This window comes from Oncorhynchus nerka, linkage group LG24 (genome assembly GCF_034236695.1).
Source record: "Oncorhynchus nerka isolate Pitt River linkage group LG24, Oner_Uvic_2.0, whole genome shotgun sequence".
NCBI lineage: Eukaryota > Metazoa > Chordata > Actinopteri > Salmoniformes > Salmonidae > Oncorhynchus > Oncorhynchus nerka.
The window spans coordinates 98,893,794-98,899,682 of record NC_088419.1 but is presented as its reverse complement, the minus strand read 5'-3'; positions in this window follow the sequence as shown (position 1 = coordinate 98,899,682).

Here is a 5,889-nt window from a genome sequence, read left to right as displayed (position 1 = left end):
GGGGTTGGGTAGCCATTTGATTACCTGTTCAGGAGGTAATCAACCCCACACATGAATGGTCTCAGGATGCTTTACTGTTGGCATGACACAGGACTGATGGTAGCGCTCACCTTGTCTTCCACGTACAAGCTTTTTTCCGGATGCCCCAAACAATCGTAAGGGGGATTCATCAGAGAAAATGACTTCACCCCAGTCCTCAGCAGTCCAATCCCTGTACCTTTTGCAGAATATCAGTCTGTCCCTGATGTTTTTCCTGGAGAGAAGTGGCTTCTTTGCTGTCCTTCTTGACACCAGGCCATCCTCCAAAAGTCTTCTCCTCACTGTGCGTGCAGATGCACTCACACCTGCCTGCTGCCATTCCTGAGCAAGCTTTGTACTGGTGGTGCCCCGATCCCACAGCTGAATCAACTTTAGGAGACGGTCCTGGCGCTTCCTGGACTTTCTTGGGTGCCCTGAAGCCTTCTTCACAACAATTGAACCGCTGTCCTTGAAGTTCTTGATGATCCGATAAATGGTTGATTTAGGTGCAATCTTACTGGCAGCAATATCCTTGCCTGTGAAGCACTTTTTGTGCAAAGCAATGATGACTCTTCCTCCCGGGGAAGGACTGCCCGTTCCATGATCTCGCCATCACGGTTGACAACTCCATTGTGTCCTCCTCCCAGAGCGCTAAGAACCTTGGCGTGATCCTGGACAACACCCTGTCGTTCTCAACTAACATCAAGACGGTGGCCCGTTCTTGTAGGTTCATGCTCTACAACATCCGCAGAGTACGACCCTGCCTCACACAGGAAGCAGCGCAGGTCCTAATCCAGGCACTTATCATCTCCCGTCTGGATTAATGCAACTCGCTGTTGGCTGGGCTCCCTGCCTGTGCCATTAAACCCCTACAACTCATCCAGAACGCCGCAGCCCGTCTGGTGTTCAACCTTCCCAAGTTCTCTCACGTCACCCCGCTCCTCCGCTCTCTCCACTGGCTTCCAGTTGAAGCTCGCATCCGCTACAAGACCATGGTGCTTGCCTACGGAGCTGTGAGGGGAACGGCACCTCAGTACCTCCAGGCTCTGATCAGGCCCTACACCCAAACAAGGGCACTGCGTTCATCCACCTCTGGCCTGCTCGCCTCCCTACCACTGAGGAAGTACAGTTCCTGCGCAGCCCAGTCAAAACTGTTCGCTGCTCTGGCCCCCAATGGTGGAACAAACTCCCTCACGACGCCAGGACAGCGGAGTCAATCACCACCTTCCGGAGACACCTGAAACCCCACCTCTTTCAGGAATACCTAGGATAGGATAAAGTAATCCTTCTCACCCCCCTTAAAAGATTTAGATGCACTATTGTAAAGTGGCTGTTCCACTGGATGTCTTAAGGTGAACGCACCAATTTGTAAGTCGCTCTGGATAAGAGCGTCTGCTAAATGACTTAAATGTCAAATGTAAAAATGACGGCATGTGTTTCCTTGCAGGTAACCATGGTTGACAGAGGAAGAACAATGATTCCAAGCATCACCCTCTTTTTGAAGCTTCCAGTCTGTTATTCGAACTCAATCAGCATGACAGAGCCTTGTCCTCGTCAACAGCCTTGTCCTCGTCAACAGCCTTGTCCTCGTCAACACTCACACCTGTGTTAACGAGAGAATCACTGACATGTCAGCTGGTCCTTTTGTGGCAGGGCTGAAATGCAGTGGAAGTGTTTTTGGGGGATTCAGTTAATTTGCATGGCAAAGAGGGACTTTGCAATTAATTGCAATTCATCTGATCACTCTTCATAACATTCTGGAGTATATGAAAATGACCATCATACTATCTGAAGCAGCAGACTTTGTGAAAATCAATATTTGTGTCCTTCTCAACTTTTGGCCACGACTGTACAAAATAAGTTACAAATAACACAAAAACCCACAATAGCACAATTGGTTGGGCGCCCGTAAAACTGCTGCCATTTCTTCAGCAGCCATTTTAGATGTTGGCTTAGGGTAGGAGTTTTCTTAGTACTAATACACTATTGGGTTGGGGTAGGAAGTGTCTTAGTACTAGTATAGTGTCTCATGTCTAGGGCCCTAACCCTTGGCAGATGCTTAATTTGTAGAACCTAACCCGGTTCCTGTACAAATGTTTTACGTCCAGGGTATCAAAGCCAGCAACAGCAGCCTCGTCCACCACAGAAGACTTGAGCTGCAAACTGAAGGAGGCCGTCGGCAGCAGAGTGAGCGTCTGCACCTTCTCCAGCCCTGAATACCTTCCCTGGAGGATTGGACACAGGACAGGTGGGTTAAAGGGGGTACTATCCTCTACCTCTAACTACTCACCATGTAATACTGTCCTCTACCTCTAACCCTCCTCATCCTCACCATGTAATACTGTCCTCCTCTAACCCTCCTCATCCTCACCATGTAATACTGTCCTCCTCTAACCCTCCTCATCCTCACCATGTAATACTGTCCTCTACCTCTAACCCTCCTCATCCTCACCATGTAATACTGTCCTCCTCTAACCCTCCTCATCCTCACCATATAATACTGTCCTCTACCTCTAACCCTCCTCATCCTCACCATATAATACTGTCCTCTACCTCTAACCCTCCTCATCCTCACCATGTAATACTGTCCTCTACCTCTAACCCTCCTCATCCTCACCATGTAATACTGTCCTCCTCTAACCCTCCTCATCCTCACCATATAATACTGTCCTCTACCTCTAACCCTCCTCATCCTCACCATATAATACTGTCCTCTACCTCTAACCCTCCTCATCCTCACCATGTAATACTGTCCTCCTCTAACCCTCCTCATCCTCACCATGTAATACTGTCCTCTACCTCTAACCCTCCTCATCCTCACCATGTAATACTGTCCTCTACCTCTAACCCTCCTCATCCTCACCATATAATACTGTCCTCTACCTCTAACCCTCCTCATCCTCACCATATAATACTATCCTCCTCTAACCCTCCTCATCCTCACCATATAATACTGTCCTCTACCTCTAACCCTCCTCATCCTCACCATGTAATGCTGTCCTCTACCTCTAACCCTCCTCATCCACACCATATAATACTGTCCTCTACCTCTAACCCTCCTCATCCTCACCATATAATACTGTCCTCTACCTCTAACCCTCCTCATCCTCACCATGTAATACTGTCCTCTACCTCTAACCCTCCTCATCCTCACCATATAATACTGTCCTCTACCTCTAACCCTCCTCATCCTCACCATATAATACTGTCCTCTACCTCTAACCCTCCTCATCCTCACCATATAATACTGTCCTCCTCTAACCCTCCTCATCCTCACCATGTAATACTGTCCTCCTCTAACCCTCCTCATCCTCACCATATAATACTGTCCTCTACCTCTAACCCTCCTCATCCTCACCATATAATACTGTCCTCTACCTCTAACCCTCCTCATCCTCACCATGTAATACTGTCCTCCTCTAACCCTCCTCATCCTCACCATGTAATACTGTCCTCTACCTCTAACCCTCCTCATCCTCACCATGTAATACTGTCCTCTACCTCTAACCCTCCTCATCCTCACCATGTAATACTGTCCTCTACCTCTAACCCTCCTCATCCTCACCATATAATACTGTCCTCCTCTAACCCTCCTCATCCTCACCATGTAATACTGTCCTCTACCTCTAACCCTCCTCATCCTCACCATATAATACTGTCCTCCTCTAACCCTCCTCATCCTCACCATATAATACTGTCCTCTACCTCTAACCCTCCTCATCCTCACCATATAATACTGTCCTCTACCTCTAACCCTCCTCATCCTCACCATGTAATACTGTCCTCCTCTAACCCTCCTCATCCTCACCATGTAATACTGTCCTCTACCTCTAACCCTCCTCATCCTCACCATGTAATACTGTCCTCTACCTCTAACCCTCCTCATCCTCACCATATAATACTGTCCTCCTCTAACCCTCCTCATCCTCACCATGTAATACTGTCCTCTACCTCTAACCCTCCTCATCCTCACCATATAATACTGTCCTCCTCTAACCCTCCTCATCCTCACCATGTAATACTGTCCTCTACCTCTAACCCTCCTCATCCTCACCATGTAATACTGTCCTCTACCTCTAACCCTCCTCATCCTCACCATATAATACTGTCCTCTACCTCAAACCCTCCTCAACCTCACCATGTAATACTGTCCTCTACCTCTAACCCTCCTCATCCTCACCATATAATACTGTCCTCTACCTCTAACCCTCCTCAACCTCACCATATAATACTGTCCTCTACCTCTAACCCTCCTCATCCTCACCATATAATACTGTCCTCTAACCCTCCTCATCCTCACCATGTAATACTGTCCTCTACCTCTAACCCTCCTCAACCTCACCATGTAATACTGTCCTCTACCTCTAACCCTCCTCATCCTCACCATATTATTTTTATTTTTTATTTTTTTATTTCACCTTTATTTAACCAGGTAGGCTAGTTGAGAACAAGTTCTCATTTGCAACTGCGACCTGGCCAAGATAAAGCATAGCAGTGTGAACAGACAACACAGAGTTACACATGGAGTGAACAATTAACAAGTCAATAACACAGTAGAAAAAAATGGGCAGTCTATATACAATGTGTGCAAAAGGCATGAGGAGGTAGGCGAATAATACTATTTTGCAGATTAACACTGGGGTGATAAATGATCAGATGGTCATGTACAGGTAGAGATATTGGTGTGCAAAAGAGCAGAAAAGTAAATAAATAAAAAAAACAGTATAAAAACAGTATGGGAATGAGGTAGGTGAAAATGGGTGGGCTATTTACCAATAGACTATGTACAGCTGCAGCGATCGGTTAGCTGCTCGGATAGCTGATGTTTGAAGTTGGTGAGGGAGATAAAAGTCTCCAACTTCAGCGATTTTTGCAGTTCGTTCCAGTCACAGGCAGCAGAGTACTGGAACGAAAGGCGGCCAAATGAGGTGTTGGCTTTAGGGATGATCAGTGAGATACACCTGCTGGAGCGTGTGCTACGGATGGGTGTTGCCATCGTGACCAGTGAACTGAGATAAGGCGGAGCTTTACCTAGCATGGACTTGTAGATGACCTGTAGCCAGTGGGTCTGGCGACGAATATGTAGCGAGGGCCAGCCGACTAGAGCATACAAGTCGCAGTGGTGGGTGGTATAAGGTGCTTTGGTGACAAAACGGATGGCACTGTGATAGACTGCATCCAGTTTGCTGAGTAGAGTGTTGGAAGCCATTTTGTAGATGACATCGCCGAAATCGAGGATCGGTAGGATAGTCAGTTTTACTAGGGTAAGCTTGGCGGCGTGAGTGAAGGAGGCTTTGTTGCGGAATAGAAAGCCGACTCTTGATTTGATTTTCGATTGGAGATGTTTGATGTGAGTCTGGAAGGAGAGTTTGCAGTCTAGCCAGACACCTAGGTACTTATAGATGTCCACATATTCAAGGTCGGAACCATCCAGGGTGGTGATGCTAGTCGGGCATGCGGGTGCAGGCAGCGATCGGTTGAAAAGCATGCATTTGGTTTTACTCGTTTAAGAGCAGTTGGAGGCCACGGAAGGAGTGCTGTATGGCATTGAAGCTCGTTTGGAGGTTAGATAGCACAGTGTCCAATGACGGGCCGAAAGTATATAGAATGGTGTCGTCTCTGCGTAGAGGTGGATCAGGGAATCGCCCGCAGCAAGAGCAACATCATTGATATATACAGAGAAAAGAGTCGGCCCGAGAATTGAACCCTGTGGCACCCCCATAGAGACTGCCAGAGGACCGGACAGCATGCCCTCCGATTTGACACACTGAACTCTGTCTGCAAAGTAATTGGTGAACCAGGCAAGGCAGTCATCCGAGAAACCGAGGCTATTGAGTCTGCCGATAAGAATATGGTGATTGACAGAGTCGA